The sequence below is a fragment of the Herpailurus yagouaroundi genome, unplaced genomic scaffold, assembly GCF_014898765.1.
Source record: "Herpailurus yagouaroundi ecotype Mexico unplaced genomic scaffold, PumYag 29, whole genome shotgun sequence".
Taxonomy (NCBI): domain Eukaryota; kingdom Metazoa; phylum Chordata; class Mammalia; order Carnivora; family Felidae; genus Herpailurus; species Herpailurus yagouaroundi.
The window spans coordinates 14,881,059-14,894,855 of record NW_024412377.1 but is presented as its reverse complement, the minus strand read 5'-3'; the positions used below and the strand labels follow the sequence as shown (position 1 = coordinate 14,894,855).

Below are 13,797 nucleotides of genomic sequence, written 5' to 3'. Positions count from 1 at the left end.
TATTTTTTACCTAATGTCTGCATTTTTTTTTTAAATTTTTTTTTCCAACGTTTATTTATTTTTGGGACAGAGAGAGACAGAGCATGAACGGGCGAGGGGCAGAGAGAGAGGGAGACACAGAATCGGAAACAGGCTCCAGGCTCTGAGCCATCAGCCCAGAGCCCGACGCGGGGCTCAAACTCACGGACCGCGAGATGTGACCTGGCTGAAGTCGGACACTTAACCAACTGCGCCACCCAGGCGCCCCAATGTCTGCAATTTTTGACATCAAAATTAAAGTAACTTTTTAAAACATTTTCTTCTGTGATTCCCCACAACTTCATTACAAAGAAGGCAGCAGAAAGTACTTCTTAAGATTATAATGTAAACAGGACTTTTAATGTACTTGGGAATAGATCTGTAGCTAATGAAGTTTGAATTTTGTAATCATTTTCATGAACTCCTCTCTTCCAATGTCCTGAGTGATCATGATACTTTTAACTTACAAAAAGTATATATATAGTTAGTTAGTCAGTTAGTTAGTTAGAGTTATAAGACACTGAAACCCCCCAAATTTGGATGAACCTCTCAAAATTCTTTATTATTCCATAATGTTAGACAACACCAAATGTTTTGGCATCAAATTTGCCATTGTGGTTTGAAGATTCCACTTACCTATGTCTTAACTGGCAGTAAAGGTAAAATATCGCAATTAGAGAAAACCCATTATTTGGGGCTCAAAAGAGTTATAAGAAAATGTGTCATATTTTACCCATTAATCATCCCTAACGAGAAATGCCATATACTAAGGAGAAAATGGAGGGCAGGACCCCATCAGATGCACTCTGCTTGCTTGGGTCATACCAATTCTGTTTGAATATTATCACTCCTTATGATTAATATTAGTCCTCTATAGAATAAAGGCACTTCATATGTAATATTCATCAATACACTTTTTATCAGGTTTTTTGAGCACATTGTTTCTTACATTATTCATGTCTACTTGAAGACTCTTGTGAGAAATTCCTTCTGAATCTTAGTTGAAGAAACTATAATGCTATAGGGCATATAAATTTATTTTTATCTTATGAATATGGTGAACTGCATGAATTATAAATTTTATGCGATGGTTGCTAGAAAGCCTAGAGCTAAGATACAAGATATTCATCTACTGAGTGTACCTAGATCTATATATCACCTCTTTTTTTTTTTTTTTTAACTTTTTTTAAGTCTATTTTGAGAAAGAGAAAGAGAGGAAAAATGTGAGTGGGAGAGGGGAAGAGAGAGAGGAAAAGAGAGAATCCCAAGCAGGCTTTGAACTGTCAGCACAGAGCCCAATGCAGGGCTCAGACTCAGGAGCCATGAGATCATGACCTGAAATCAAGAGTTGGATGCTTACCCAACGGAGCTACTGAGGCACCCTTATATATCACCTCTTAAGCCCCAACTGTGTTAATCCTTGTTTGTTCATTCATCTTCCTCTGCATTTAGATTTATGGTAGGTAATTTTGTTTTATCTTGATATGCTTTTCAAAGTCACCTTAAATATATTTTTGAATATATTGGCATGACTTAACTAAAAGTGTGATATAAAAATATAGATAATAATTAAATAATGAATACAAAGGAAATTGAGTCATGAAACAAGCCTAGCTTTGTGGGTAACTCTCATTAATTTTCTGGCATAGCTTAGAAGTTGAGAAAATTTACCTGAATTCCATTTTGCTGTTGAAAAACAAACAAATAAACAAGCTTCTGATTTTCTGTTTTAGTTAGAAATTTCATGCTATTTCACATTCTAGAACTTGTTTTACTTAAATACTACTTCCAATTCACCCATCAATTTCTATGACCTAGATTTTAAAAGTCGTGATTTATTGATTGATTGTTTTACATACGAAGATCTTTTCACTACAACTCAAGACTCACTTGTCCAGCACTAGGATTAATCTTGAATCAATCCTGAGGAATACTGAAAGGATTATGCTTATAATTTTAGCATGCCTTGATTTAAATTTATGATTTCAAAAATGTATCAGTATATCCAATGTTATATTAGCACTCTGTATCTGTTTTCTTACCAAAGTTTTGCTTGATTTTCTAATTCATTCGGCTTATGTGGAAATTGAAGTCATCTCTTTAATCCAATCTTTCCTGGTGTCCTGTCCACCCTTGCCAAGCCATTTACTTTATTTTTTTTAATGTTTTATTTTTGAGAGAGAGAGAAAGAGAGACAAACAGAATACAAGCAGGGAAGGGGCAGAGAGAGAGGAGACACAGAATCCAAAGCAGGCTCTAGGCTCTGAGCTGTCAGCAGAGAGCCCGACACAGGGCTCGAACTCGTGTACTGTGAGATCATGACCTGAGCCAAAGTTGGATGCTTAACCAACTGAGCCACCCAAGCACCCCATCAGGCTATTCACTCTAAATTAGATTGTTTCCCATACTCCCCACCAGACATTAGATGGTTTGTTCAAAGCATAATCCCAAGAGTTTCCCTGTTTAGAATACTTTGTCCTATCCAGAAATGAGTTGTTGTCTTGTATTCATCGAGCCCTTAAAGACTTGCCCCCAAAGTAGATTAGTGTTGTTAGTCCCAGCCCTGGCCTATTCTCATTGCCTTCCCATTGAGCCATGCCACTGAGGTTAGCACAAGCCCAAAGAATTAAGACACTGTCACCAACTTGTTTTTTTCCCTATGGGGAGAATGAGCAAATATGGAATGCATTCTAATCATATATATTACTACTTTCAAACAAGAGACAGTGTTTTCATGTAAGATAGGCAAATAATATTCACAAGTTTAGGGAAGCCTGATATTTCATCTCAAAACTCTAGTTAAGGGGCCATGGAATTTATCAAGTTACAGGACCCACCCTGATCATCACTTGTCATTGTTTTTGTTTTTGTTTCTTTTCCACTTTTGAGGACAAAAGAATCAGTCTCTTTCTTCAAAAAATAAAACTGCAAGGGTAATGATCTAGCCCAACTTCTTCTTAGCTTTTCTATAAAATATGCACATTTGTTCATGGCACTCCCGCTTCTGTAGAATCTCTGTATCTATTACACAGGAAATTTGGAAATGCTCTCACCACCAAATGGTTGCACAATTTAGTCACTTTTAAAATTCTGAGCCAAACTTAATGATTTTTCAGAGAGAAGATAGCATCGCCAGAGGCTTACTTAGTACTGTCAGGCCAGAGTTGTGTGTTTTTACACTAATGACTAAAAATCAGGGACCCTGTATTTTCGAGACTGAGCGATGAGTACTAGGAATAAAAACACTCTTACCCATGAAGGCAGGTGTGCGACAAGTAATGGATGACAATATTTCAAGACGGAGCAAATACCATGGAGAGGAGATTGATAGATACAAAACCTGTAACAGGCAGATCCTTTATATAGTTTATGTATTGAACATTCCATGGTATTTTTGTAGTATGGATTGTTACAATCATCGTGTTAGTCTGCTGCTATTATGGAAAACTTTTATAATTAATGATCAGAAACTATCCTAATAAATATAAGAGTAGAGAAGGATATTTAATTCAAGGTTGTTAAATACATTATAGCACAGTAAACACTGGAATGGCCACAGACCTGAAAACGATGTTGTGTCATGACAATAATTTGTTCTGGGTGTTCCATCATAAACATGGTCCTTTATAAGGAGTGCACTTTGTGATAGCTATGCTTTGCACAGTATACTCTTAGTAACAAAATTAATGCTTACTTTGATATATTAATTCTTAAAATATTTGAGGACCCAGGAGTGTGCAAAACAAATTGGAAGACTGAAATAAATAATATGTTAGTCAAGCTAGACCAGGTAATATTTCAAAAGCAAGTATCAGTGGCTTAATTCAGCAGAGGTGTAGTTTTTACTTTTGGCAAGCATAGTCTGAGTTTGGTAACTTCCGGCAACTTTTCTCCCGTAATTCAGATGCTTCTGTCATATTGCCCCTCCTCGAAATACGGACTCTTGGACACCACAGGAGCCTAAGAGAGAACTTAGAGAGCTCACACTTTTTCTTAAGTGAATCATCCTAAAAATGACACAGGTTACTTTTGCTTACAGCCCATTGGTAAGTACTGGGCAGGTGCCTCACTAACTACTAGGGACCAAGAAATGTGGGTTGCACAGGTGCACAGAAAACTGAGGGCTAGAAATATAGGTGATAGTACTAAACAGAAATCTGAGATGGTTTTTTAAGTGAGGTCCTGTTGGTAATGTGATATCAATTCTATATTGTTATTCTGGCTATCATGATTTTACATTTTATTTTGTATTATAATACATTCTCCAGGAAATTCTTCCAAGGACTCAAGTATTCCCTGATTGAGATATATATTAAATTCTAAGCCACACAGTTTAGATAAATTAAGTTATTTATGTAAGAAATCATAAAATTACATACAGTAATACTAAATACTAAGAGAAGATGTCAAGGCATCTTCTCTTTAACTTCTAAAAAACCCGGGGCGCCTGGGTGGCTCAGTTGGTTAAGCGGCCGACTTCGGCTCAGGTCACGATCTCACGGTCCCTGAGTTCAAGCCCCGCGTCGGGCTCTGTGCTGACAGCTCAGAGCCTGGAGCCTGTTTCAGATTCTGTGTCTCCCTCTCTCTGACCCTCCTCCGTTCATGCTCTGTCTCTCTCTGTCTCAAAAATAAATAAACATTGAAAAAATTAAAAAAAAAAACATATTTTTACACTGTACTTCCCACCCATATATTACACAGAGATGGGACAGAATTAGGTATATAATAAAGAGGCAGTGATGAACCAGATTTAAAACCAGTCCGAGGCAACTGTTATTTCTCTCTGTAGTACAGTTTCCTCTCCTCACCTCTACCACAAAAACAAAGCCTGTTAAAAATCATCAATTCTGAAATTCTCAGTTTCAAGAATTAACTATGGACTGCATTGAGAAATCTACGTTCCATTCCTAGCTAAATTTCTGCTTTCCTGATCGGCATCACGGGTCAGTCATTCTTTCTGATCAGAAACTATCCTAATAGTTCTCTCTGAACCTAAAATAGAAAGAGATTTAACATTTTTAATATCATCAAAAAACATATAACTTTCATTCTTCTTAAACTGAATACTTTCATAGTTTTCCATATAAAGAATCTTCAAGGTTACATTGCATAAGGTTCTTCAGGGGGGGGAAATAATCTATTATATACATTTTTATAGTTTATATTGCTCTTATCTTTTTCATGACTATAATATTAGAGTTGAATTTATGTAATTAATCCAACCACATAGGGTTTTTTTCTATTTAATTATGCCATGAAACATTTTAGGTTTAAGAGTATTGTTATGATTTAAAAACCGATTAAGAACTTTACTTTTCAAAAATCATTAAATATTGATTCAGAAATATCTCTACATCTAAGGAAATTTTGCTTTTCAAATTGATACATAATCAAATTTTGCCATAAAAAGCATACTATGACACATTGAGTCATGCCCTAGCTTCCATTTGGAAGGTAACCTTGGAGGGAAAAATTGGAGGTTGATGTTGGCAGAAGCATCTTAGGCTTTAATTGGAAAAAGACATTTGAATTGGCTTTTAGTTGGGGGCATTGGCAAGAGGGGTACCCAGGGCAATAGACTCCCCACAAGTGGAGGCTGAGGGCTGAGGCTGAGCCCCAGGTGGGCCTCCTTTTCCCAACGCTCTATGGCACATCCAGGAACAGGGAGGATGGGAGGGACCACAGTGACTATTCACCTGGACAGAATATCAGATGACTCGGATACCGGCTTCCCATCGTGGGTCTCTATCTTCTTCACAGCCACAGCCTGGAAGGAGCTGTCATAGCTGAAGGAACTGGAGACCCTGCCAGGGCCGGTCTGGAAGGAGCTCAGTCTATAGGTGAGTCCAGGGCTCATGAGGCCCCAGTAGGCTGAGCCCAGCCCACCTCAGTAGCCACTAGTCTGGTCATAGTATGAACCCTCATGTTCTTCCAGACTCCAGCAGGGTCTCTTCGCCGGCCAGCAGCTTGCAACAGGTGACGATCTTGATGTCCAGGGCCAGCTTGATGTTCATGGACTCCTGGCACTGGCACGGCTGCCCGGCCAGGTCCTGCTTGGCTCAAGGCAGGGTGGGCTCCAATTTGGCCAGCTTGGCATCGGCATCCTTGAACCTATGGTGCTCCGCATCGGTGATGACTGCCTCCGGGGAAGCCCTCTGGTCCTTGAGGCCCTCCACGTCAGCCTGGAGTTGACGGATATTTTCGTTCATCTCGGAAATCTCTGTCCTCGTGCAGTGAAGGTCGTGTCCGTTTGTCCCAGCCACCGTCTGCAGCTCCCCACTCTTGACCTGGGGCATGGTCTCAGCCTCAGCTGCAATTGTTTTTATGATATTTCAGTATGCTGGGTTATTTCAATACAATTATTTTAAGAATCAGAATATTTATCACAAATATCAATGAGCAAATATTAAAGAAAAAGAAAAAAAACTTCTCCAAAGCTGAAAAAAAAAGTTCATCCCCACCTTGCACCAGTTCTAACAGTAGATTGGTGTTATTAAACCAGTTATGATGGATATTTAATAGGCCTGAGCCAAAATGTACTGCATTTAGAATATATTGTTGGATTTGGTTGCCAGGAGTTTTAGAGTTTATTTTCACATTTGTTCATGAGTGTTATTATACTGTAATTATCTTATTTCAAACTGTCTTTTTAGTTTCTGGCGTAAACGCTTTTGCTAGCTTTATAAAGTGACAGGAGCATGATTTCTCTTTTTCAGCTATCCAGAAGGACTTGTAAAATATTGGAATTACTTTTACCTTAAATGATTGATAAAACTCAGTGATGAGGTCATCTAAGCTGTATGTGTGTGTTTGATTACTGCTACAATTTCTTTAATTGCCATAGGCTTATCATATTCAGGTTTTTTATTTCTTTTTTTATGTGTTTCTGAAGGTGTTTTTTAAGTAGATATGTGTCTGTTATATCTACATGTTCAAATGCTGGCATAATTTGTTTCTATTCTTTTTTTTTTTTTATTTCTGACTTACTTGTTCTTCTTCTCTGTCTCTGTCTCTCTCTTTGTCTCTCTGTCTCTTATCTCATAAAAAGTACTATTATCTTATAAATTCACCTGAATTTCCTATGTTGAAAAGATATATAAGGATATTAGCCAACATGTTTTCATTTTGTAGAAAGTTGTGAGAAAATGGGATAAAGAATAAAATAAAATTTGAGAATAAAAGGTAGATGAAAAACTCATATAAATTGTTAATCCTATAAATAGACAAATAGATGATAGATTAGATAGATAAATAGATAAATAAAATTTTAAGTGTAACAAACTTGACGTTAGAGTAATGTAGTTATAAGCTACTTTAAATCAGAATTTTTTGACAATTAGCTTTACTTACTAAGATGATTACGTACATTTATGTGGAACTCACTCCTGTATCATAAAAACTTTAGCAAAGATAAATACATTTTTAAATAAATCCTATTATTAATCTTTGAAGTTTATCTTTCCATATATTAAGTTGGAGATACTTTCATTTAGGTAAAAATAGATATTTACACCAGCTTCTCAGTAGGAATAGACCTAGGGCTAGAATAAGGACTCCGTGTTACCTGATGATCAGGAATGTGCTAGAATTCCACTGGGTCATGAAGATCATTTTAACTCTTCTGGGGATTGGCTTCCTTTTCTTTTAACTTCTTTATTTTTATGACTAGCATAAATCAGGAGGGGTACAGGGTGAAAAACATGACTTTCTGTTTAGCATCAGTTAATCATTCAAAATCATTTTGTTCCATTTTCTTCAGGCAATGAGAAGCCTGAAACAAATGTAATGTTTTCCACCAAGCTACATTTATTGAGTAGTTGAAATGATTGACAGCTCAAAAAAAAACTCCTTTCAAAAATAGTATTTAACAGCAGCAACCCTTCCAAACAGACTATCTTCTGTCAATAAGCATCACAAAAAGGCATCCCAAACTTGAAATGATGGTGGCAGGTAAGCAAGATATGTAAGCCGGAGCAAGCAAGACACTTTAGCTCTCAAATTTTAGTGAGGGAGAAAACACAGTTTGAGATTTCCTTGAGAAATAGCAAAGCCTTAAAAGAAAATGTTACTAAAAGAAAATTTAGAGATGATTCTCAATATATATGAGATGGCTTTGCTCAAAATACTGTATTCTATCTTATCGAATTATTTCAAAAGAAATAATGAAAAAAGTTTCCTTTTGTCTGAAGACTTTGTCCCCATGTTATTGGCTTTCCTTATTCTTACCCTTCTTTTTCTTTGGGATTGGCCAAGATGTCTGTTGCCTGCAAGGGTCTATTTTACTAAGGTTTGCATCATTTTGTTTTTCAATATACTGTCGTATGGATAAAACTGTCTTATTTCCATGTGGCCCTTACAATCATTAGAATTTAGGAAACAAATTTATTTTTGTGTGTGTGTGTGTTAAAAAAAGTGCTTTCTCTTTCTATTAGGACAACTTGTTACTGAACTGAATGCTTACCCTTTGAAAATACAAGTTAAACTGGTCTTTATTTACAAGGCTGTTTAAATGATGCATGGTATTACATATTGGAGTTTGTGGTGAGAATTAATTGCATGCTTCTAAATATGTGATTGCTTTATCGTTTTCACTCCTGTAAAAATGAGATGTTGATTTTTACCAAATTTCCCTTGACATTAAATCTTTAGCATAAATGAATATAATTGCTTCTCATCTAATAGAGCTAACTCTATAATACCCAAGATACCCTTTGGTGTTAAAATAATGCGATCTAGTGAACTTGGCCTAACACCTCTTTTCTTCAGTAAACTATGACAAATTTAAGTTTTGGTGTAAGTAGGCTGTTTCAATTTCTTTCTCTTCTTTCAGTATTTTGCTGTAGTTGCTGAATAGTTTCTTAGCAAGGGAAGAAAAAGGATTAACTTGACTAAAACCCAGTTAAAATGCAAATGAAATGAATTTCTGGGCAATAAAGCATGCATTAAGCTGGAACTCTAATGAACATAATAGTAAAAAGTCCCCGGAATATTTTATGCACCTCTATCTATTTCATCTTTATGCTCATCTAGATGTAAGTCTTCCGATAATTTTAGAGGTTTTGCATTTCTGCTTGCCACAAACATGATTAACAGCTTTATTGCTCCGTTTTCTCCAGAGAGGGCTTCAAACCTACTTAATTTCACTCTCTTGAAACCAAATCACGAAGCCCAAAAAGATTTTTATCTGATATCTAAGATTTGTGCTTATTTCATAGGGATTACTGAAGTTCAATATTCATGGCCGCATGTAATATAAAATGGCTAAGTACAGTTAGGAGGCTTTGGTATTTGTTTTGCAATGAAATATTTAAAACAAAACAGATTCAATGTTTGTGTTATGGCGGTGTGTTAATTATTAGGTTAGAGATAAGAGGGAATGGTTTCTTCACAGAAATAGAGATACAAGTTTCTCTTATCAGCCTGAAGACAGAGGATAGCCTATCCAGGAGGACTGGAGAGGAGGGTCATTTTGGTGATGGATTTTGCTGAGTCAGGTATCCCTTTTGTTGAGCTAAGCCAGTGTTTAAGCCAATGTAACTGGGTCATTTCTTTTACCTTGTTAGACCTATTCACATTTTGCTCAACAGCATTTTAAAAATTCAGAGGGTTTTAATATATTATCCTGTAAAATAATTGTATAATCTATTATTATAATAGATCATAAAAGAGTATGGTCATTATAGAGTAAGTACTATTCCAGAATCATAAAATGTTAATAAGTGTTCAAGGTCAAGAAAATATAGGGTAGGTTGAGAGTTAAGTCTATAGAAGCTGGTACATTATGAGTTGAAATAGCTGCAAAAGATTCATGAAGTCTATTCTATGCCAAGAACAGTATCCCTGAAACTAATTTAAATGATTAGTTTTACTTTTTTCATGTTCATCCGTTAGAAAGCATATGGTATAGCCTCAATGATTATAGCAATAAAAAAGGACCATTTGCTAGTCATGGCAATGTTGTGACTATGAGATGTAAAGTCAAATATAACAAAAGAAAAGCAGTCTTAAAAACTAAAAGCCATGGAAATGTATTATTTAGTGCACAATATGCTTTTGATATTGGAAGAAGATATTTTGGCCTCAACTATATGTTTGTACATATATACATACATTCACGTACACACACACACACACACACACACACACTCACACACATACATGTGTATAATTAGGAGGGGCAAATGAGTTATTCAGTAGGTGGCCCTATCTACTTATCCTAGTTGATAGACTATCTTTGGACTCTTTTTTTTTTCCCTAAAAGCCAGAATATTAACTTTGCCAACTACTCTGTGAATGAAAGATCCTTCATCAAGTATATGCTCTGTCCTCCAGGAAATACAAAGTGCAGTGCTGCCTGGTGACTCAGAAAGCACTTTAAATAGCTGAGGAAATGTAATGCTTTTACTGTCCTATTTAAATTATTCTTTCTACAGTTAAAATTGAGCTGTTATTCTATCATAAAATATGTACCTATATACTCATTTACATTCATAGAGTCGTGGAGTTCTTAATCTTAGCTTCCCTGAAACAATTAATTCCATTCCAGTCATGCTCTGGGTATCGCTCCTTCCTGCTGTCCCTATCTGGCTCCACCTCTGCATTCTTTTCGAGTTCTTTCCTATTATTAAAGAGAATAGACATAACATGAATATGCACTTACTGTGCTTATCTGAGGCAACAGTGCTTTGTCTCCATGAAGTGTTTCTTTTCCTAATTTGTAATGCAGTGTTTCTCCATTATGGTAATCCACTATTTCAGTCATTAGTGGCGGTGGTTGACAGTCTACATTCTTGGAGAACTGTGTAGATGGATTATTGGCTCTGACCCAAGAAGGTTAAGTCACTTGACTAAACACCACCATTATCATTTGGCTGTCCAACACGTTGCCCTCTCACATCCATGCATGTATACCATTACCCCCGATTTGTTACAAAACTTCTACCCTTCATTCAGGAAGATACTCTTCTAGTAAACTTTCAATCAAGGTGTCAGCAACATGGCTGCTATCACGTTCCTCTGTGATCAATCAGGGATGAGCACATGATCGGGCAACCTGAACAAACCCATCCTGGCAACTATTCTACTACAAAGAGAAGGTTTAATTTTATTTTTGTTTTGATGTAATTTATTGGTATAATTCTACATCAGAGTAAGAGGTCTTTGTTTTCATACTTTTGTTTGTTTTTTGTTTTTGTTTTTGTTTTTTCTTTTGAAAAATACCATAAAACACACTGCTGGTTTGTAAGCTCCTAGGAAATTTCCCAGGTATAATGTGAAACAGGCACTGTATTCAGAGGGCACAGAGAGACTGAAGAAAGAGGTAGGCTCCTACATGTGGGTAGGTAGCAGGTTTAGCCAGCAAGGCAACTTACATATGTGACTTGTCTTGGGTGGCAGCAAGATGGGTGGATTTCTGCACCTGCCTTCCAAATCTTAAAAGTTTATATAGAAGTCTTAACTGGATTCAGTCACATATACTGTTCATATGGCCTTCCTGTCACATTACTATCTCAAGGCCATGTCTGTGGAGCACTTTTCTGGGGGCAAGGAAGGCAAGCATAACTCACATTCCAAGGATAAGGACAGGGGTGGGTGGTCCCCAGTTGCTCTAGGCCAGCTCCAGGGTCAAATGGCTGCCATTTCCCCTTAATCTTCTTCAACAATCCACCTTCCCACTCCCTTGTGACTGGCTCTTAAAATTCCACCAGCTCCCTTTTCTAAAATGCACCCTGAGTGGTCAGCAAGGGGTTTCGTTAGTGTGGAGGTAGCTATCTGGCTGCATTGGAGGCAGATGCTACAGCAGTTATACAGGCATATGCAAAAGAAAACACAGATTAAGACAATGATTTCCAAAAGTAGTGACAGCGTCTTCAGCCAAGATCCAGCATCTGAACCACTGATTTATTCTAGTTCCCTGGGCTGGGGGTGACATCAGTCATGGCATTCACCTGTGTCTTTATGTGATTTAATAAAGATAATACATTAACAGGCTCATCATGTATAAACACACAACATTCTGTTAGGATGATGGCATGGGTGTCTTTTTGTGAGCCCATCCCGTTTTGGGGGACAGCTTTTCTCATTAGAAACATTTCAGTGTTCAACAAGGACAGACTTTGTTGGCTATTACTCAAGGCTTGATGAGTAAATTTGGTAAGGATTCCTGTCTGTGCTCTATCATCCTCTAAACAAATGGAGGAAACAAAGATGATGGCCAGATGATCATACCAGTGAAACACAGAATGTGCCTACCTGGCTCTAAGGAGAAAGTTTGGCAGCTGTTCTTACTATGGGGCAAATTCACCTTTGTGCCTAGGAAAAAAACCAGGGTGTGATGGACCAGCTGCCCAGGTGAAAGCCACATTTTGTGCCGCATAATAACTGGATTCCATTTAGTGCTACCTAATAAATACCTAGGCAGTGTAACCAGTCAGTGCCAAATCAGTTGCTCTCCCTTAATGTGACAGAATGATGCACAGTTTCAGTGGTACCTGGTATCCTGTCCCATGTTTCTGGTACAATTGGGCTGAATCTGTTGAGAGGGATTTTTCTGTTCCCAACATAGGAATACCCAGGTGCCCAAATATCCATGACATGGAATCAGCCATTCCCAAACATAAGTATAGCCAGTCACGGCTCCAAGGGTGTATTTCCAGCACCTTTTTGACCAGCAGTTTGGTGGACCATCTTTATAGTTTGTCTGGCAGAAAAACAACACTCATGCCCAGTATTATTAATACTATGTCCTACAGGCTATGTTTCTAGATCATTATTGGTAATATCAGATGAACTAAGAGTACTAGTCCTGGTTTATTCTTTAATGTACTGCTTAAGGGCCTTCCGGTCCCTTAACTAGAGAGGCGATGCCCACCATGGCAATCCTGAGGAGCTGTAGAGAAGCAACAGTTGCCCACATACCCAGCAGGTCGATAGATCTCTTTATTGGGCATATGAGTGGACCCACTGTGAAAAAGTATTTCCATCAGGCGGTGGGACATCACAGGAATAGCCAAAGTCTAAGGCCAGAAAGACACATTTGATTGAATCTTATATGGGAAACTCTTCCCCTTCTATAAGAATTACATTCATGGCCTGATTTTTAGAGATAATGTGGCTGGCTGCAGCTTTAGGAATTTCACCCAGTTGTTCATACCAACAATGTTGGCCGGCGGGAGGCAGCACTGTCAGGCATGAAGAGATGGACTGGGGGCAGGATATGCCAGACCAGTACCCCACCTTCTCCTCTCTTTTGATGGTGCATATTTTCTTTCAAGTATAGTGTGTTTCAACAGGTCTGGCTTGCAGCAGGATAAAAACATGTCAGTGGGGACTGAGTAGTTCTCTCCGGGGGTTGAGAGTAACTCACCCAACCAGGCGGGACATCCCATTGCAAATGCCAGTCGACAATTCCTTTTCCAGGTGTGATGAGATTTGGTGCTCTCCGCAGCATAGCAGTGTGGATTCATGGTGAGGATTGAGACGGTGGCTGTTCCCTGTGTCTCCCATACCTTTATGATGCTATGTGCTTCAAAGGGTCCCCAGTTTGGCATAGGGGGCAAACAGGCCCTACTAGTTCATCATTCAAAGGTAGTAAAGCCTAGGACAGTACTTTTGTCCACCTGGCCAAGGTGGCTTTACCAGTTAACGATTTAATTTCCTTCTTTAATATTCCATTCTTCCTTTCTACCAGCCCTGCTGCTTGTGGGTTATACGAGAGATAGAACTGCCTCTATGGCATGCTGTTTTACCTAGTCTTGATCTTTGAAATGTGATTCCTAA

General features: G+C 37.8%; 1 pseudogene; it reads right to left on the bottom strand.

Moving 5' to 3' along the window:
• Window positions 1–5,710: 5,710 nt before the first annotated feature.
• LOC121041586 (keratin, type II cytoskeletal 8-like) lies at window positions 5,711–13,568 on the bottom strand (annotated as a pseudogene).
• Window positions 13,569–13,797: the final 229 nt, after the last annotated feature.